We start from the raw sequence: 23,080 nt of genomic DNA on the forward strand, positions 1-23,080 counted from the left end.
CTGTGCAGTGCAGCAGGTGCACTCATGCATGTCCTACTGTAAACTTGTCAAACACTCACATCTGCAAATGCATGACCAGCACATAAGCTACATTTTCTCCACCTTTACTTTTCTTAAATCAGGGGACAGAGCAATACGAGCATACTTCAAGGCCCATTGCATAACATGAATCAGATCAAAATGCAATGTCAATATACAGTATTTTTAAAATCTAGATGGAGTTGCATTACTAGCTAAGAACAACATTTTTCCATCCTAAAGTCTTTCAAATTAAAACATGAATATTAACTCAGTTTCTTCATATAGTATTATTGTTATGTTGTGTAGTTGTGTCTTTTGGCTTTTCACGGTTAGGGTTCGCCACAGCGGAACTCCGGTCCGCTAATGATTGGCAGTAGATTTTTACGTGCAGGGTTGCCAGCTCTGATGCACAACCTTCAACAAAGGTACGCCCATTCATGCATGACTCCACACAGAAGACGCTCTAGCTGAGAATTGAACAGGACAGCGTCTTACTGTGAGGTGACAACGCTACCACAGCACCATTGTTTAATAATGCTTTATTTACTGGAAAAATGTTTTTTACTCATTTTAATACCATATGTAAACACTGTCTGAACAAATTACTGCCAGTTGTATACCGGGACATCACAGAAGACTTTTTGTGTACACTGGACAGTTGGTCAACATTCAATAAATCCAACATGGCTTGCTAAAACCTTGTGGATGTTGCATGTCAGCCCACAGATTTGTATTCAGTAAGTGGATCTACCCGATGTGGAGAGACAGGCAAACACGGTAAACATCAGGGTATGCTAAATAAAGCATAAGCAGCTGAATTATATGCTAATGAACCAATCCAAGATGGCTAAGCTATTCAACAAGCTGTAAAGCAATCATGTACACTCAGTGTAGGTTTTGCCTTGTATTCCAAAAACTTTTTGGAATACAGCTACAGAAACTACATTAGATGGAAAGGATGCTGGGGCAGCTGCTGTTCTTCTGTATGTGTATCTGCAACAGGCTCAAGTCTATGTTGCTGCTGCTGCTGCTGAATATCTCTCAAATGTCCCTGATTTTCAGGGACATCCCTGATTTTGACTCAAATGTTAGCTCAGTCCCTCTTAATCCTTCCTAAAATGGTGACTTTTGGAGGAAAGTTGGCAAATTTCCCTTAATGTGTAATGACAATAATTAAGAGTTGTAGACTTTTTTACTTAAGAAAATGTATATTAATTCATATGTTGTGACTCTGTGACTGTCTCAAGTTAATAGCACTAATATTATAAAAGAGTCCCTGATTGTCCCTGATTTTTTCTGGCTTTGTCCCTGATTCTGTTGAAATTTGTCCTGGATTGGTTGAGAGCTAGCTCAGGCAAGAAGGAGAAGGTTGTTTAGATCTTGTTTAACTTTTCATGGTCTGCATAAGGTGGAAATAGTAGAGAGGTACAGGGTGGAGAGAGATGCACTCCAAGAACTCTGCAACCTCTGTCACCCTCAACTGAGAGCAAGGGCAAACTGAGGGCAACCAATACATGTGGAGAACAAGGTATGTGTACCACTTAGAATTTTAGCTACAGAAACCTTCCAGATACCAAAAGGGGACATGCTGGGGGTGTCACAGGTATCAGCATCCAGGATCCTACATCAATTTCTGAATGCTATGCTACAGCATGCCAGTGACTATTTATACTTTACATGTACCCCTGAGGACAGAGCTAAAAATATGCAGAATTTCTGCACCATGACACACTTCCTTGAAGTTTTGGATTCTATAGACTGCACACACATTGAGATCAAAGAAACACACAGGGAGCTACATTAACATAAAATGGTTCTACTCCATTAACTGCCAGGTCATGTGTAATACTAAAGGAATCATCCTGAATGTGAGTGCCAGCAACCACAGCAGTTACCACATCTCCTATATCTGGTACAACTCACAGCTCTACCAGAAGTTTTCCAGGGGTGATATCCCACTAACACATTTAATGGGGGATGCAGGGTATACACTTGAACCATGGCTGATGATGCCCACCAGAAATTCACATACACCCTTAGAGGAATGCTATAATGAGGTACATGCTGCTTAAGTCACTGTTTCTGAGCTTAGATGCATAAGAGGGAACCCTGCAGTATAATTCCAGTAATTGTGCTGAAATTATGACTTATGACTATCTGTGATATCCTACACAATATTATCATGAGAAAACAGCTGCAACAGGAACACCAAGGGGAAGGAACACACATTCCACCACCATTGACTAGGTCACAACAGCTACATGCAGGTGAGGAGTCAGAGGAAAAACCACCAGCTGCTGTGGGTGTAGGCAGAGATAGAGGAGTGCACAATATGCCATCACCCTGTCCAAGAGGAAATGGATCGCTCACATTCTGACCATTTCAGGGATGCAACTTTCAACCTATGCACATACATAAAATTGATGCCAGGCAATGCTTACAACCTCTACCTACTCATGTAATGGCTGTGTACTGCCAGCATCAAACAGAGTTAGCCCTGAGTGACAACAGCTGCAACTGCAGGAATGTCAAGGTAAGTGTTAAACCTGTAACAGGAAAATAAATGTGTAAGAACATGAATGAATGACAGATACTTGCATGCTGTTACTTGAAAATGTACCTAAGTAGAATGTGTGTGTTGTCCAGCAATGACATCAATATGTGACAGGATTGACTTATGTAGATAGATTTCTGTCATTTATCAGCTAACATGCCTCATGCATATTAAAGAACTAGACTAGAAAAAGCAGTCCAAAGTCTAATTATCCCTACATTCTCACAAGTGAAGCAGTAAGCCTCACTAATGTATCAGTGATTTCAAGGTAATAATCACAGCATAAAAGGCTCCAGGAAATCAGTAAAATTTTCAATATAATATCACCAATACATATATGAAGCACTCAAATAGCTATGCACCCTGTACATCAGATAAAATGCATACATATCTCTGAAACCAAAAGATAGAAAAAAGGAGATGGCACATTTATTATCATTTGCACATAGTTAGGTTTGTCACGGCAGGAGGCCATACTGACATAAAAGTAGTCAGTGTGTGTGAGCAAGAAAGACAGGCAGGCAGAAATGTAGCTAATTATCAAAAGGCCACAGAATGCCTCATGTACTTGTTATGTGCAGGTATCTGTATGGGCACTCAAAGTGAAATTTGTGTGTGAATGTCTGCATGAACACAGCTAAGTCCTTTGCAAGCTGTAAATCCTTGCATGTTGGACAGGTGTGAAATGTGCATGGTACAGGTGTCAGTTCATTGTCATTGCTCCAGTCCATAAGAACTGGCTCTGCCAGGAGTTGCACTGGCATCTCCATGCCCATGGTCAGATCTGGTGTTGCTACTTGAATGTGAGCGATTTCTGCTGGCTGAGCTCTCCTCATGATTATGTCCAGGTCCACAACCCCGTGGCCTACCACGTCTGGGTGTGGACACCTCAACCACTGATGGAGAAGTGAAATTAGTGCCACTACCGGATCAGGATCAGGCACAACCACATTGGCTAACAGAAAACGATGTTTCAGATGTATGGCCATGTGGTTGCTAGCCCTCTCCCATCAAACATATTATTACAGACACCACCCATTCCATTGTGTCATTCATCAAATCCATTGAATCAGCCACACAGTGGAGGCAGTCGCACACATCAGCTTGTGCCACATTTAGAACACTAAGCATGCCCTCAAAGACACTAGTGGAATGTGCCTGTGCCTCAATGACAGCCCTAAACATACATTGAGTGGCATGTAATGACACACCAGGATCAGGACTGGGGTGGACAACAGGCGTTCTCTGAGCACCCCTACCAACCTTCCTGTGTAGCACCTCACCCACACTTTGGCTATAGCCAGAGTCAGCTGGCACTGAAACCACTTTAACCACACTACCATGGTCAAGTGTCTCACCCTCCACTTGTTCAATATCTGAGGGCTCAGTGGAATGGATATGCATATGCATACTGACTGTGCCTGAAGGAAATCCAGGGGATGTGTAAGTCACAACCTCAGTGTTAGATTCAACCTCTGCACCCCCCGACTGTGCATTGCATCCATTTCACCAGACTCATCATCACAACCTACCGATACTCTGACATCAGGTTGTAGGATTCCTACATAGGATCACCTGTAATAATAAGCAGCAAACAGAGGAATGCAATTACTACTACACTAAATGTTAACTCAACATAGATGAAGAAAAAGTAAAACTGGTCAAACAACTTCAGATGGTACAGCAATACAGACACTCATTATACTCTCCTCAAACATGCATATAATTATATATCTAAATAATGCTTTAGTAATAAGCAAATAAACATTTACTTACCATGTGCAGATGTCTCCATACTTTGCAGGGAGGATGGTTCTGGAAGAAATGAACCAAGGAAAGGATGGCAATTAAGTATCACAATGGGAATAATACAGAGGACAGTGAATACACAATTACCTATATTTCCTATAAGAAATAACTGTAACTGAAACTTGGCTAAGACATCCACCCACATCCATTTGTACTGAACAACTCTCTTGTATAACTGTATAACTGTATAACTGTGTACATTATCAATAGGTACAGATAGAAAAAATGTAACACAGGAAGTAGTAGCCAAATTACATATTTTGCTCTACAAGTGAATATTAATGTTGCCATATGTAAGTTTACCTGGAAGATGCTCCTGGGACACACTTGTCCTCCCAGCCACATCAACACTGACATCAAGCACATGGTGAGCTGGCTCCCCTGAGCTGTCTGGATCTCTGACAGTGGAAATAAACTCTGCATTTGGTGTCAGTGATGACTTGGTAGCTGTTCTCTGGTAACTGCAGCTGCCTTCCTCTAGCTGATGAAATCATATCAGTAGCCCGACGCCACATCTGCAGCTATGACCACCAACTGCATTTACATTGACTAACTGGTTCTAAATATCCTTTCAGGCAGCCATATCCCCATGGCCTCTCTCAAGCAGAAAGGATCTGTGCTGCCTCAGAGCATATATTATGGCCTCATTATAAGCATCACCGAAAGGTTTTTTTTGTGGATTTGTAGGCTTGGGTGCCATAACCCCATGTGACATAAAACAGAAAAGGATAAAACAGATAAGTATCAAATAAGTAATGTATTTGTTTAAAAATAATCAGTCTGCGTACCTTTAGTCAACATTAAGCACTTGAAATATACTTTTCATTTAGTATAACTGAATGTTAGGTAGTTGTTCTATTTCACCCTTCCACACAAAGAAAGGTTGGTACAAACAGAGGAATACCACATAAGTAATGTATATATGTTTTCAGCAGAAATATCAGGATGTCAAGACATTTTCAACAGAAAAGCACTTAAACACACTTCTGCTTTTGGAGAACAGAATGGTAGCCCCTCCACCACCACACACACACACACACACACACACACACACACACACACACACACACACAAAAACAAAGGTTTGACCAAAACAAGAAATACATAAGTAATGTATATATGTTTTTCACAGAATTATCAGGATGTCTACACTTTTTCATCTAAAAAGTAAATTTAGGAATGTCAGTCACTTCACTGTGCCCAACACTCCTGTGGAGCTTGCCTTGGGCCATCTAAGAAGCATAAAACCAGGTTAAGCAATATGTACATTACATTTCTCTCCAATACCATAGGATGTCAAAAAAGAAAATGTTAAGAACATTATTGTGCTGAAAGTATAACCTGTCAGACAAATGTAAATACCTGCCAATACTGCCTATGCCAACACTGAAGAGTAAGAAGTGCATACAGATAGTTTCATTTTCCCCTGGATATATAAATGCATTTGTAACATTTTACAAAATATAAAATGCCTTTGAATAATACAAGCACATCTTAGCAAAATTAAGTTTTTTCTACAGAGAAATCACCTTCAAATGAATACCAATATTCTGCTTTGAAGAAATACAAAAGTCTCCTCGCCTTCAAGTTCTATAGCTACACTGTTACCTTTTTATAGTGCAGAGTCAGCCCTCTGAGCACTGTGAAGATGCAAATGAGGTATAAATGCATTAGAATTACTGAATACCAAACTTTTATCTTCATGTAGCAGATATAAAGTAGGCTCTACACCATTGTTAGGTCTTAATGGCATGCAAATATGAATGATTAGTTTGAGAGAAGGAAAACACAACAGCAATCGAGACACCTTTTCACTGCAGTGGCTGTGTCAGTGAGGATGCACTTACAAAGTGCAGAACTAACTTCAGTGAGCTTTAAAAAAAGCAAACACCATACATTTATAGTCCTTTGCTCATAATAGCAAAACTCTTCTGCTTTTGTTGAAAACTGTTGTTCACTGTTATAGTATTAGGATCTCAAATAATTTTGAGATGCCAGCTTATGAAATCTTCCTTGAGTGGCATGTGGGAACAATCTATTATAGAATGCCAGTGACTGAAAGCATGAATACAAAGCTGCAATTAAATACAATGCTTGGCTAAGAGGGCATCGGTCAAGATAAGATAGTGTTTATAAATAATTCCTCTCTTTATCAAGGCAGAATTATCAATATTAATAAATATTTATGTTAAAAATAATTCTTCTAATAGTCAGATGTCAGATGTAAACTGGCTATAAGCCTTTGCAATGGTTCTTAGAACTGCTGAGCTCAGCCTGCTGTATTAGGATACAAATAGCATGGAAAGGTCACAGCAGCCTGGAATAAGGGTCACACACTGACACACACTGATGTATTGTAACAGCAGGGAATGGCTCTCTAGTAAAAGTTTCATAAACATGTATTAATCAGTAATTTTCAATTTCTATTAAAACATTCTTAAACCATATGTGTAAAGAATAAAAAGAAAGTAAACTACTCGATTTGCAAAATGTACATATATTCCATAAACATCAAAGAATCAGAAAATGTATATTATTCTGTTTCATACATTATTTATAGAATGACTGACAAGAGCAGATGTTGTGCCTTGCATACATGTGGTGCAGATTTTCTATGAAGTTTTTATTAAGCTTTCGTATTACTTTGTAAGTTGCAAACTTTCATTAATTCTGAATTCTTCAAAAGTAATAATAATGTAAATATTAACTGCAGCTGTAGCAGCAATAAATAATCTTTCTTATTAGAAAGATTAGATAATTAGTAAGAACATATGATGATAAAGCTGAAACAAGAAATGCTTGCATCTGTACTTATTACAAAAAAAGAAAAACGCTGTCATAGTAGCACTTTTAAAATAACTGCATGACCAAGTCAGGATACAATGTTTGTCTAAGAAGGCAGGACTGCATCTGTCAAAACAGTATAAAGTGTACTCACTTGTAATCTTTATCAGATACATGCGAAATAAACTGTACTGACCCAACTGAGATGCCTTGGTTTGTGTATAATTTATTTTTCCTGTTTTTTTAACTGCCTGTATTTTTCTTCCTCATAGATGTAGTGATTGTACATACTTTTACAGATTTTGCTGATGAAACCCAGGAGGTATCAAAGCAGAAAGTGCAGAAGTTGAAAAGTTGAAATAAACTTGAAATACTGAAGAAACGTTGGGTGAAGGAAATAAGAATCCAGGGGCTGGCTCAGATTTCCTGAGTGGGACCCATCCGTAGAAAGGGAGGTGGAAGAAAAGGCTGACCAGCGAATCCCCAAGGAGGGGCTTCCACACTGCTGATAGGGTGAAGTCCTACCTTTCTTTTACTTGGTAATGTAGAAAGCACTAAAGACTTTGTTCTCCTATAGCTAAATGTGTAATCTGTAATTTATGAGGCATGCAGTTAAAGGAATTTGCATAGGAATAAGATTTTTAAATGTGGGGAAGCAGGGCATCACAGTTGTTATTACAACCATAAACAAGACCTGAAAAGCTGAATTATAAAAAATAATAGTATTAGAGACTTAAACCAAGATATACTGAAAAAGAACCTGTAACCAGACCTAGAAAGAGATATTTATTAAGATTTGCTAAACCATTTCAAGAAAAAAGTCTCAAGAGAAATCTGAAAGTGTTACTGAATCATCTCAAAAGGAAAGATCTCAAGAAAAATCTAAAAGATTTTTTTCATTCTCTAAAGGAATTGTTGTTGTTTGTCTTTCGGCTTTTCTTGGTTAGGGGTCACTACAGCGGAACTCCAGTCCGCTAATGATCGGCAGTTGTTTTTTATGGTGCCGAGGTGCCAGCCCGGCACCCAGCCTTCAGCAAAGGCACGCCCATTCAACGCATGTCTTTCGAATGCCCACTCGACCACGGGGAGGACATGCAGACTCCATACAGAAGGAACTCCCAACCCAAGCTGAGAATCGAATGGGAGAACCTCTTGCTGTGAGGCAAAAACGCTACCGCTGCACCACCGTGGAAGTCCATGGCAATATCAAATTCTAAAAAGAATATCCCAGATAAAGCTAAAACATCAAGGTTAATTATGTCTCCTAATTTTCCCACATTTGAAGAAATTATAAACCAAGCAGATAATGAAGGAAGTGATAATTCAGACTGGTGATGCACAATTTGTATTAGATACTATGCATGAGTGGGTCAGTCAGAATCAACAAAAGTTAAGGTAAAAAGAGATACCTGAAGGATGGAAAAAGAGAAGTCCTATTCATAAACTGCCTTCTTTGATTTATGAATTTACAGAGTGGGAAAACCAAGTCAGAATAAAAGAGATTTTAAGAAAATAATCATTCCCACTCTTTTACAACAGTTTTTTTCTTTTTATGTGTGTGTACATTATAACAACACATGACTATAGAAACTTTGTCAAAAAGATGTTCCCACTTACAGAAATGTGTAGAAAAATCAGACAGGTAAAAGAGACACCAGATGAACTTAAAGTTTTACATAATGAAATTAAAGAAATATAACAAGGCCAGATGCTCAGATTTGGGGAGGAGACCACTTAGATACGTATTTAATAGATACAGGAGTCGCAGTTAGCATTACTCCAAGAACACTCCCAGGAACAAGAACGATAAACTTGCAAGGACTGGGAGGAGAAATCTCTCAAGCTCAAGTAAGTCTCCCTGAAGAAACAAAGATAGGGGAAGATACCTTCTAGCATGCATGAGTATCAGGTACTCATCTATAAAACATCATTGGAAATGACATCTTGAAACAAATAGGTTACATTATAGATTTGTGTAACAGAGAATTAGTGGACCACTAAATGAAGTATTAGTAATTTCTGAAGCTTTATGCAAATACAGTGTCAAAGATCCAGGACAGTATGATTTAGTTTAGTTAATAAAAACACCAAAGCATGAGTTGGCTCAGCTAATTTATTGCTATCAGGATATTTTTGCTGAACATAGGAATGATTGTGGACAAGTCCCTAACGTTATTCTTAAAGTAACAGGCAGTCCCAAGAAACCCATAAAACAATATCCAGTAAAGAAAGATGCAAAGCAGGCAATACTAAGTACTGTGAAAGCTTTAGAACCTCAAGGGGTGGTGAGAAAAATTAATTCACCAGCTAACAGTCCATATTGGCCTGTATAGAACCCAGATGGAAACTATCATACATAAAACTTAATAAGGTGATACCTCATTCATTACCAGTAGTAGGAATCATGCCTGATCTTATTGCTCAGATTCAGGAAAAAATTTAATTTTTCTCCACATTAGATATGAGTAATTTTTTTTGGAGTATTAGTCTGGATAAAGACTCACAATGGAAATTTGTTTTTACTGTAGAAGGTCAACAATATACTTGGACAAGAATGCCTCAGGGCTTTCATAATGCTCCAACCATTTTTCATCATGTAATACAGGAAATGCTAAAACCATTAGACTGCAGACCTTCTGTTATTCAATATGTATATGACATACTTGTAGGGAAGGAGACTGAAAAACAGCACTTAAATGCACTGGCAAAATTTTTCCCAGCAATAAGACAAGCAGGAGTACCACTGAACCCTAAAAAGAGTCAGTTTATGAAAAATTATGTTACCTTCTTGAGTGTCATTCTATCAGCAGGACAAAGAAGTAAAGATAAAAAGCAATTGATCAATCAGTTAGCAATTCCAGTTACTATCAGAGGGTTAAGGCAAGCATTAGGAATCTTTAGATTCTCAAGGAAATGGATACAAGATCATGCTGGAAAAACAAAACCCTTGACTGATATGCTTAAAGGAAAAAAGAGATGAACCTCTTAATTGGAATGATGAGTCACTAGCAGCTTTCTCTAAGGTTAAAACAGAACTCATTTCTGCACTTTCTTTGGATATCCCAGAAAGAGATAAAGAGTTTATCATATAGTTCAGACACAATGTTCTAACTACGATGGCCATAGTGTTGCAAAAAAGAGACTCTTAGTATCAGGTTTTGGGTTATTATTCCCAAACTATGAGTCCAGTTGAAAAAGGAATGAGAGATTGCAAAAAGCAAGCCACCATAGCAGAATCCTCTACTGAAGTGACATGCCATATGATTCAGGGCTCTCCAGTTGTGCTACAGACCAAACATACCCCATTGGAATACATGTTGGAAATAAATCCAAAGGGCATGAATAATGCATGAATCGGTAAAATCACTGCAAGTTTTGTAAGTCAGGAAGGAGGAATTAGAGTAGAAATTCCACAAATTAGGTTTTTACCAGGACTGTTTAATTACCAAGGAGAATCTCATAAATGTCCTGACTTGGAAAATGAACAGGAACACCTATTGAAGGAACACCAGAATTGTATACAAATGGATCCAGATACTGGAGCTCTGAACAAGGGTATTTTATAACAGGATGGCCAATACACAATGCAGAGACAAAAGAACAAAAGAAAGGCAGTCTCCCAGGGGGATGCTCAGCAAAAAGAGCTAAACTAGAAGCAGTTAAACAAGCTTTGCTATTGCCCAGACCTGTAAGCATTTATACAGACAGTGAGTATGTAGTCCGACTTTTAACATCATCTCTTCCCATTTGGGCAAGGAGAGGTTTGATTACAGTTGATGGTAAACCAAACAGTCGTCAGGAAGTGTTAACATTAATTTGGAGTTTGATAAAAGATAGCAATCCTTCTACAGTGAGTACAAATAAGGTCAAAGCTCACACCAGAAATGAGGTGCACAGTCTGGTTAATAAAATAGTAGACCAGCTAACAAAAGAAGGAGCCCTTGACTCTAAACAAACATATCCAAATACAATACTGGGTATGGGAAGTAAATATCATGGAAGAAAAACAAACAAGGGAAATGGTACAAAATATTCTGAATAGGTGTCAAATACAAATGGACTTACCTTTAAATCCTTTATCTTTACACTGCACAGCTTATTTTTGTAAAGATCAATGTACAGAGTATGAACGTAGAGAGGTAAGTGAGGTAGGTAAAATCACCCAAATCCAATGTAATGAGATTATCATAACACCTACTGTATGTGGATTAACAGTTCTAGGAACAGATGAAATTAAGCTGTTATGGGGTCCTGGATTTGAACAAAGTGCTCATATGACCTTAAATGCAAAAACAAACAAAGATAGCAGTTAGGAAGCATAGTAAAAATTCTGAGACGACAGCAAAACATCATCAAGAAAGATAAAATAGAGGAATTTGAAATAATACAAGGAAGTTAATGGAAATGGGTTAGGTTTCCAGAACTTTGGTCAGTACCAGGAGAATTAAAAAAGGTCCTTTATATAGAGTTCAAACAATTGAGCATGTAAAAGGAAAAATGTTGTTAACTTATTATCATAATTTCCTAGGTCACCCAGGAAGGGAAAGATTACAACAAAGTGTTAGTTCTTGGTTTAAATGGGAAGGAATGACAACAAACATCCAAAATCATATAGATAGATTCATCGTATGTGCCATGCACAATGTAGGAAAACAAAATAGAAGAAAGCAATATAGACCCCCACAAGCATTGGGACCCTGGGCAAGGGTACAAATGGATTTTGTAGGATCTCTTCCAACAGCACCAGGAGGATTTTGTTTCTTACTTACTTTGCTAGATGAATATACTGGATGGGTAGAAGCTCATCCAACAAAAAAGGGAGATGCCAACACAGTAGTTAGAATAACAAGTGAAAGGATCGTTCCAACATGGTGAGTATCCCGAGCAATGCATAGTGACTAAGGGAGTCACTTTACTGGAAAAGTGACAAAACAAATGTGCAAAACTTGGGGAGTCAAGCAAAGGTTTCATACTCCTTACCATCCTCAGAGTTCTGGAAAAGCTGAAAGAGCTAACAGAACTCTGAAAGAAGGATTAAAGAAAATGATGTCTGAGTATGGGAATCATTGGGTAAAACATTTACCCAACATTTTCATTAAGTTGTGAAATTCTCCTCAAGGATGTGGGTTAATTCCACATGAATTAATGATGGGTCGGTCTATGAATTTAGAAGCAGGAGAAATCCCTTTATGGGATACCATTAGAAGAAACAAAATTTTGAGACCAGATCCAAGACCAAATCAGTTGGACAAAAGTCTGGGAAGCTGGACAAGCCCATAGCATAGAACTTTGTAAGCAAAATGAGATTTGGGAATCGAGGGAGGTACAATTGAAACAAGGAAATCTTGTAATCGTCCGCCACTTTGGAAACGCAAGCAAATAGGATTCAAAATGGATAGGACCCTACATTGTTACTGAAGTGGGGTTAGTTGCTGTACAAGTCCAGTCATATAAAATCAGCCACCAAAGAATGGTTGGATTCATAAAGATCATGTTATAAGATTAACATAGAGGGAAGAAAATTGAATAAGTTATGAATGCAATAACTGATATAAAGGGACACAATATCAGATAAAACTAATAAAAACATAATTATTTTCTCTTACAGGTAATTTCAAGAAGAAATATTGAATCATGAAAATTCTTATATCAGTCGTGATCTTGACTAGTTTCTACTCCTCAACACAAGGAAAGGTGGACTTCAATACCTTTACAAAATCACTACAAATGTATTCAGAAACTTTGAATGCTAAACAGTGCTGGATCTGTGCTGAGATACCACAAGATGCAAACAGTGGAATTCCATTACAACCTATTCCATTTATATTTTTGGAAATGTTGAACATCACAAACCAAGACTGGGTTCCAAGGAATAACTCTGTCCCAAAGACACACCCTTTCTTGAGGCTTGTCCATACAAATGTGACTGCTGATATTTGTTTATGAGGATAAGGAAGCAGTAATTACCCATTTATTTGGAAAAGGTCTTGTAGTATTATTTATGTTACCCAATATACCTGTGAACAATGTTCTGAATGTTTTAGTAATGACACTTGCTGGACATTTAAAAAGCTAGAACTACACATTGAGTTACATGGATAGTTCCAGTTCAAGCAGGCATATATTACATATGTTGTAAAAAAGCCTACAAATGGCTTCCTGAGAATTGGAATGGATTGTGCTATTTGGGACATGTAATTCCATCCATTAGACATACTATAACATTGCCTAATTCTAATATTAGAAATGTTAGATTAAAAAGACATATTAATATAGAAAAAAATGGATGTAGGAGATGATGTCCTTGCTGGAGCAGCAATCTTTCCATTCTATGGAGCAGGGAAAGCTATTTGGGAAATTAAAAAATTGACAGGATTATTGTAGGAATTGAGTAATGCTACATTCGAGGCAATATAAATAGTTACTCTAGAAATGACTGCCGTGAGAACTGTGGTCTTACAGAACTGCATGGCATTAGATTTTGTGCATTGGTAGGAGAGGAATGTTGTACTTATATTCCTGATAATGAACCTGAAATCAGGAATAACCTCAAGCTAATTGAGAAAATTGCTGAAAAAGCACAAATAGAAAAAGAAACATGGTTCTCTTGGCTGAGTGGTTCTATCATTGGCTGGGGAGGAAAAATAATGCAGCTTATACTGATCATAGTTGGCATTTTAGGATGTATAACCATAATAATTATTGTCAAGTGTGGGATTGAATGTGTAAGATGACAAGCTGTACAAGTTTTGACAGTGGACCAAGTGCATCAGGTTCAAGACATTGTATGATTTATGAAGTACTCTGAACCAATGAATCTTAATAATATTCATTGAATAAAATCAACAAAGATGAGTTCTCATGTCTGTTCAGGGGGAACTGTTATAGTACTGGGATCTCAAATAATTTTGAGACACCAGCTTATGAAATCTTCCTTGAGTGGCATGTAGGAACAATCTTTTATGTGAATGCCAGTAACTGAAAGCATAAATACAAAGCTGCAATTAAATACAATGCCTGGCTAAAAGTCCATCATTCAAGACAAGACAGTGCTTATAAATAATTCCACACTTTATCAAGGCATAATTATCAATATGAATAAATATTTATGTTAACAATAATTCCTCTAATAGTCAGATGGCAGATGTAAACTAGCTCTAAGCCTTTGCAGTGGTTCTTAGAACTGCTGAACTCAGCCTGCTGTATTAGGATAGAAATAGCATGGAAAGGTCACAGCAGCCTGGAGCAAGGCTCACACACTGACACGTACTGATGTATTGTAACAGCAGGGAATGGATCTTCTATTAAAAGTTTTATAACCATGTTTTAATCAGTAATTTTCCATTTTTATCAAAACATTCTTAAACCATGCTGTGTAAAGAATAAAAAGAATGTAGACTAAATAATTTGTAAAATGTACATATATGCCATAAACATCAAAGAATTAGAAAGTGTGTATTATTCAGTTTCATACATTATCTATAGAATGAATGACAGGAGCAGATGTTGTGTCACGCATATACATGCTGCAGATTTTATATAAAGCTTTTATTAAGCTTTTGTATTATTTTGCAAGTTGCAAACTTTCATTAATTCTGAATTGTTCAACAGTAGTAATAATATAAATATTAACTGCAGCTGTATCAACAATAAATAGTCTTTCTTATTAATAAGATTAGATAATTAGTAAGAACATATGATGATAAAGCTGAAGGAAAAAAATGCTTGCATCTGTACTTGTTACAAAAGAAGAAAAAACTGTCGTAGTAGCACTTTATAAAATAACTGTATGACCAATTCAAGACACAATGTATGTCTAAGGAGGCAGGACTGCATCTGTCAAAACAGTATATAAAGTGCTGTACTCACTTGTAATCTTTGTCAGATACATGAGAAATAAACTGTGCTGACCCAACTGAGATGCCTTGGTTTGTGTATCACTTATTTTTCTTGTTCTTCTAACTGCCTGTATCTTTCTTTCTCATAGACGCAGTGCTTGTACATTCTTTTACATTCACTGTCATGTATTTTTATCACACATTTAAAGCAAAATGGTAGAAAACACACTATAGACTGCATGTCTGATATTACAGCAGAGATGAATGCAGTTTGGGTACAAAACTGGTTCATCCAGAGATGCCTGTTGTTGGGTAGTGGGTGATGAGGAGATTAGGTTGGTTAAGTTGGCTAGGGAGTTGTGGCTGGGTTGTAGTTGAGGAAGGAGTGAGGCTATAGGGAAGGATTGGTTAGAAAGGAAATGATGTAGGGGTAGGGAGGAGTTAGATAAGTTTTGTGCTGCTTCTGGGGAGTAGGGAATTCAGAGTTTGGCATGTGATTGCTGATTTTAATCAGCAAGTTAGGCCTGAGACAACCTGTGTAGGTATTTAGAACAAGGTAGACCTCAGATTCTTTTGTTTTTTGTGTAGAGTATTTTTTATACTCTTCTTTTTGGGTGTTTGCATTACAGCCAAGTTTCATGAGGATTAGTGGTACAGTGGGACAGGCAGGTGTTCAGTTTTAAGCTAAGTTTTCTTATTCTGGTCAGCATTGCATGTTTAATATTTGGGATGCTGTTATGTGTATATGCTTTGTATAGAGATGTTTTGTTCTTGTTTTAGCCATGGTGGTTGGATGGTTGTTGTATTCATGGTTGCATGTGCATGTTGAATTTTCAGCTGGGTATTTTTCTTTGGTATATTTGCATTGTTGTTTTTGTTTTGCTGTTGTTGTTTGTGGCTTAGTTAATTTCTTCCTTTTGTTGCAGGCAGGTTCAGTCATGGTTCTGTTGTGGGTTGAGGGCAGTCATTTGTTTTTTAGTTTGTATGTGTAATTTTTTTACATTTTTTGGTTTCTTTTGTAATTTTTATACTAGTTCATCACTTGGCAGCCCACGTTTTTTGTCTTGATTTACTGCAGCTTTTTCTTTCCTGTCTGCACTGGCTCTGAGCTGTTGGATATGGCTGGTTAAGTGCTGTGAGGCATCCATGCAAACCAGTTGTTTACTGTGAATGCACAATGTGTCTGGAGCCAGAAGCAGATAGTCAGTTAGGTTTGGATGGTTTGCTGTTTTCATTGTCCTGTCTCTCAACTGCCTGATTTTATAGAGATGTCAGGATTCTGTGAATAGCTGGTCTGGTCAGGTGGGTTCTTCTTCCTAATTGGTGTGGTTTCCTGCTGAATTGCAGAGGATCATATACACTGAATAATAACACACTTTTGAGTGCAGACTTTATACCCTTCAGAAATGCATTCTCACACATAACCAGGTAGCTGGATACATTACATTCATACTTTTCAACAGTCCCTGATTTTCAGGGACATCCCTGAATTTGCTCATGTTTTGGTCCTGCTCCTCATGATCCTCCTTAAGACTTGAGACTTTTGGAGGAAGGTTGTGAATTACACTTGATAAATGTTGATAGTAAGTTGAGCTGTAGATTTGTTTGTTTCACACAATGTATATTAATTTGCATTCTCTTATTCGATCAATTTCTCAAGTTAATAACACTAATATGTTTTAAAGTGTCCCTATCCCTGATTTTATTGAGATCTGTCTTGATTGGTTTAGAGCTATGGATAAATTATGGGAGTTCAGTGCTAAGATGTTGGAATGATACTGGCTGGTGTAGGTTAGGTATCTTAATTAGGTCCCTGGCTGTTGCAGGCTGATCTTTTGGGATCATTGGAGTATATTGTACATATATATATATATATATATATATATATATATATATATATATATATATATTAAAGAAAAAAAAAAACAATAATACAAATAACAGTGGATTCAAGCTCAAGACAGACAACTACCCTAAAGGTCCCAGTGACTGTTGGGGTGTAGCGAGAAGCTGTGGTCATATACAGTTTTGGTACAAATTGTGAATGTGGTAAGTGTGTGGGGTTTCACTTCAAAATCTCGAATTACTGAAAACTCGAACATCATATGGTCGAGACCATATGATCGAGTTTTCAGAAACTCGAAATTCCAAACTGAAATAAAAAAAAAGTCAAACACATCGTTTCTGCAAGGGGGCAAGCCCTGCTGCACCCCCACACCCCCCCTCCTTAAATATACCAACTCCGAGATCGTGCTACAGTGGGGTAAAGGGAAAGCTCCCATTCCACACTGTATGCAGAAGCGCAGAATGGGAGATTTCCCATTTCCTTGCTATAGTGCAATCACGGAGATGGTATATTTAACTAGGGAGGGTGCAGGGGGACTTGCCCCCTGCAAAAAACTTATATTCACCTAAATTAAAGTGTTTTTTTAAACACTTTACAATTTCGACTTTCTGAAAACTCAGTCATATGGGCTCGACCATATGATGTTCAAGTTTTCAAAAATTCAAGATTCTAAAGTGCTCCCGTGTGTGGTTGCCTAACATTTTCCATGGGTCCACTTGCGTTTGGGGTGGGTGATAGGAGAGTTGTGTTGTTGGGGAGTGCAGGATAGGCTGAAGGTTGGAGTGATTAATCAGAACAAGAAGTTGGCTTGGATTCTGGGATTCAACCAGGGGGCTGGTTGGCTACTCAGGCACTGACAACCACTGAGGAAGGGGTTTTCCTTCCCCAGCATATCCCTATATCAGTTAAAAGGAAGATACGGAAAGGCAAGTATGTTGACATATTTGAATTAATTGATGCAGAAGGTATCCACTGTTTGGTGGAAGCTGACATGGCAGATAATAAGGGCCTTTTTACAGTGTTAACAGCACTGAATCAGAGGAGGGTTGGAAGGTTTAGAGCCAGGACGTGTGAAAACTGGGTTTTTCGTTTCGTGTATTATATGGCAGTGTGTTGGAGAAGGACAATTTACATGTTTTACAAATTTTAGCTTATTTTTTAATCATTCACAAGGCTCAGCAGTTATGTTCCAGAAATACATATAGGTGGTATGATTAGTACCTCCAGAAATGGAAAGCTGTGGATCAGTCACTGAAATGGAAAGTGAGACGCTCAGATATTTGGCTCACCATGATGATGGATAGTTTGGGTGTCTTTGCCTGCCTAGGTAGGTTAGAGGGCGTGGCGAGTGGGGTATGTTAGGCATTTGACACGGGTAGGTGTATGTGGTCTTAGTGTAGATTTTCCCATATTTATTTGATCTATTCTGGGTTGCATGCAGTATCACATTGTGGCCATTGGGAAGGAAATCCAACACACAGGGTTACTGCTTTAACCGATATTGGGTCCTCTCCCCTGACCCATGGTCTTCAGGGGATTGGAGGGCATGATATTTTCTTGGGGGCAGAGGGGAACTATTTCCTTTTGACATCAGAGGGGAGAGCCTGCTTTCCCATTTGCCCATTAGGGTGCAGGTATTGCTGCAGATTCTGGTTCGATTTCCTGATTCTCAGATCTGTTGTGTTTATTATTAGGGTTTTCTGTCAAGTTGGGGGGTTGTTGGGATGGGTTGGATTGCAAAAATGTTCACTCTGTGCATGGGAGAGGAGTTATATTGAGAGGTGTGGTCAGTAAGAAAGTGTGTGCTGACAGGTTATTGGAACCTTTCAATTACCCTCCTTTTGTTAACTTCAAATTGTCACCATTAAAGTTGGTGCCTAAGAAGACACCTAGTGGATTTTGAATGATTCACCATTTGTCTTTCCCACAAGGTGAATCAGTCAACAATTTTATCTGCAGAGAGGGCATTAATGTTTGCTACACATCATTGAATGATGTAGTAGTGATGTTTTTAAGGGTTTGGGGATCCTTGGTTAGTAAAGGTTGACATCAAGTCAGTGTTCCATTTGCTGCCTGTGTGTGTGAAGAAGAATGGCCGTTATTGGATATGATAGTCAACTATACATTTTATTTTGACAAGGCCACGGCTATGGCTTGTGCAGTGGCTTGTGCCACATTTGAGAATTTAGCTCTGCTGGGTTTGGTAGCAATGGGTGAGTTCTCAGAAAGCTGTTTATTATCTTGATGACTTTTTTGGTGTATGAAGGCATTGAGGGAGCAACGGAAGGTATGCAGCCTTTCATTGCTAATACAATTAGTTGGGAGTTCTGCTGGCAAAGAAGAAGTTGGAAGGCCCTGCCAAGTCTTTATGTTTTTTGGGCTTGACAGAGGATGTTCAGTGAGGTTTGTTTTGTCTTTTGTGTGGCAAGATACAATGAATGAAAGGAAAAATTGGGTGGATGATGTCTAAAAGATAAGGTGCAGATTAGACATATCATGGAACTTTTGGGTCTTTTGAACTTTGCATATCAGGCAATTAGTCCTGGTCAGACGTTTTGCAGGTTGATGGCTTTTTTACTCAAAGGGAGCAGAAGTAAGTATCATTGGGTAAGGGCTAGCAAGTTTGTGTGTGCAGATTTAGAATTATGGTTGTCATTTTTGTACTGTTTCAATGGCATTTCATTTTGACAGAAATCCTGGGTCAATCAGGATAAATTGCAAGCTTTCACAGAAGCTGCAGGAGGAAAAGGGATGGGGGCTTATTTTAATGGAGAATGGTATTCATTTCATTGGCTGGATGATTGGGAGGAGTGACAGAAGGATGTGAGGTTTTTTTTGGAATTGATGCCACTTTGGGTGTCTTCAGCAGTTTGGCAGAAGAGCTTGTGTGACAGGAAGGTGTTTTTTTAATTCGGACAACTTGGCAGTAGTTTAGGTGTTAAAGTCCAAAACTGCCAAGTCTAGGCTACTTTTGTTAGTTTTAAGGAAATTGTTTTTTCAAAGCTTGTTGAATCTTTCTTTTTCAGGTGTACATTAGCTGGGTACAAGGAATTTTATTGCTGACACCCTTTCTCATTTTCAGTTTTGCATGGTATGGCAGTTAGCCCCAGAGGTGCAAAGTGAACCAGTGGTGTTACCAGTGGTGTGGTGAGTTGGGCGGAAGTAACAGGACAACTGATTCAGCAATCTAGGGCTGATTCAACAAAGAAGAGCTAAAGGATTTGACCAAGTCATGGGCAATAGCCTGGATGTGAAAAGATTGGGTTCAGATTACTGGTAGGATGACTGATAGGTATTGCCTAAGATGAATCAGGCCCTTAAGCTGCTGTTGGTAGGTTTGGTCTTATTGAAAGGGAAGTCAGTGGATTATCTGCTCTGGGCTACCTTGTCTGTTTGGATGTATAGCGGAGCATTTAGGATGAATGAACTGCTGGGTTCATTGTTGTGGTAGAATGTTCTTATATTTCCTTCTTTGGTGGTGATATGGTTGCACACTGATCTAAAACTGATCAGGTGGACAGGGTTGTACAGATTGTGTTATGAGCATGTGTGAATGAGTCCATTTGTCCAGTGTCATGGGCCAGTTAGTTGCAGTTATTGCACAGTGGTGGACCTAGAGGTTTAGGTTTTTGATCGCTCTGTGGAAGAGTGGTAAGAGACAATTAGGTTTTGTTTTAGATAAGGAAGGCTCTTTACTATGTAGGTGAGAGGTTCTCCACACATTCTTTTTGTATTTGGAGGGCATCAGATCTGGCAAGGAAAGGTAGGTTAGTGGAGATGATTAACAGGGTGGAGTGGTGGTCATCGGGGGCATTTTTGTCTTATATTAGATAGTTTTATGCCATTACCAGTGTTTATTTATTTATTTTTAATAAGGTTGTCATACTGACCATTCCTGTGTTTACTGGGCTGTGAAATAAGCTGTGATTAGACCAGATGGAAATATGCTGGGTTTGCATCAATTCAGTTGGAGTATATTTTGGCATGGTGTTAGAAGACTCAGGTGGCACTAGCTTGAAGACAATTTCAAAGATACACATTCTTGGACTGGGATCCCATGTATTATGATTCTCCATTTGGCAGTTAATGACTTGGGGATTATTCAGAAATGTCAATTTTTAGAGCAAAGAGGGACTTAGTGAATCTGAGGAGCATATTTCCTTCCATGATTAGCATGTGATCAGAAATTGTGGAATGTTTGCTTTGGAAAAATGCAGGCAATTTTATGGGTATTGAGCATGCTTGTTGTTTTGTTAATCACAGGCTTTTAAGGCGGTTATGGCAGTTGGGTATTCATATTATTGAGCTTAGGGATTTTGATAATAAGCCTCTGATGTGATTTAGGGAGGATGGAATCCACTTTAGTGACATGGTCTTGCACCAGTTCAATGTGCACCTGTTATTATTCTTGAAGAGTTTTGTGAAATTGTTGTAGGATTTTGGATGGAGAACAACCTGTATTCAGGCTCGTGGACAGAGAAGAGGGGTTTGGATGCCCCTCTCCCCCCCTGGTGTTTTTGTTTTGCATACAAGGTAGTTGGCTGGCTATTGAAGTGAGTGGGGTCACACTGCTTCTAATGGGAAGTTATGCTTAGATAAACTGTTGAGTTAATGCTGCTTTATGTCATGGTGGGACAGAGGTGAGCTGGTGATGCTGCCTATGTATTTTGTTATGTTAGAACCTATGTCTTTATCTGCATTTTAAGAAAGTTATGTTTGCAATTAATAAATGGTTGATCAATAAATGGTCGTCTTATGGCAACATGGTGTGGTATTTATTTCATAGGTGGATGTGACCAAATGCAGTTTGAATACAAAACTAATTTGTCCAGAGTTGCCTGTTGGGGGGGGGGGATCAGAGGAAATTAAGTTGGTTAAACTTGCTAGGGAGTTGTAGCTGGGTTATAGTTGAGGAAGGGTTAAGGCTATGGGAAGGGTTGGTTAGAAAGGAAGTGATGTAGGAGTAGTGAGGAGTTAGCTAAGTTTTGTGCTGCTTCTGAGGGGGGGGGTAGAGAATTCAGATTTCGGCGTGAGTTTGCTGCCAACCCTCCCTGTGCTTCATCATGTTGTTTGTCCTTTTATATATATGAGTATGGGTGGTTCACAACAAAGAAGAGAGGTTTTGATGCCCCTTTTCTATTCCCCCACTGGTGTTTATGCTTCATAATCAAGATGGTTGGTTCAGTATTGAAGTGAGTGGGGTCATGCTGCTTCTAATGGGAAGTTATGATTAGGTGAGCAGTTGATTTAATGCTGCTTTATTTCATGATGGGACAGAGGTGAGCTGGTGATGTTGCCTATGTATTTTGTTATGTTAGAGTTTATGTCTTTATCTGCATTTAAACAAAGTCAAATTTGTAATTAATAAATGGTCAATCAAGTGGTCACCTTATGCCAAAATTGCTTGGTGTTTATTTCATGGGGGATCTGGACAAAGGAAGAATTACAAGAATACAAAGAGAAGACAAAGATGCATTTCTGCAAACATATTCATAAATGGTTGTGTTGTCACTCGTCACACTAAATATGTTAGCCACACATCTACAACCAGCTGAGAATGTCCAAATGTATGACTTGTTATTAATGGAGATGAATGTGAATTGCTTGTATGCACATTATTTGATTGTTGTTGCAAACCTGTGTCTGTGGGAGGATAACAATTCAACTGTGTTCTGTAATTTCATTATTCTGATGGTTCAAATCCAGAGCTGTGAAATTGTTTAACCCTTATTTAACTTTTATTTATTTATATGTATTTATGTATTTATTTATTTATTTTCTTTAACATTTGCGTGGCCTGTGGCTTAGCACAAACAAGGTGAAATGTGTAAAATTTTTAATTTTACTGTTAATTGCCTTAAGAAGTGCAATCATGCTTAGACGTACTGCGTGGCGGTCAGCAACTTGCATAGAAATTATAGCAGGAATTACACCTGTGACCCAACTGTATTTGCAGCACAAGGTGTAAGTATATTGAGGTATACAATAGATAATCTAAGTAAAGCTTGGATCATGAGTATTAACAGAAGAAGTATACGTTTGCTATTGTCTGTTAAATTTGCACATTGCTCACTTGTGTGCAAACACGTTTTACTGCTTAAGGGGAAAAAAATGAAACATTTTATTTGGTATGCCTTCCTTTGCACAAACAGTCTAAGTGGTGATGTGTGGTCATCAGCACTCTGGACAGAATAAAAAATACACCTGTTGTCTTGCTTTCCCGTGGAA

Source organism: Protopterus annectens, chromosome 5.part0, assembly GCF_019279795.1.
Source record: "Protopterus annectens isolate FY-2018-M chromosome 5.part0, PAN1.0, whole genome shotgun sequence".
NCBI lineage: Eukaryota > Metazoa > Chordata > Ceratodontiformes > Protopteridae > Protopterus > Protopterus annectens.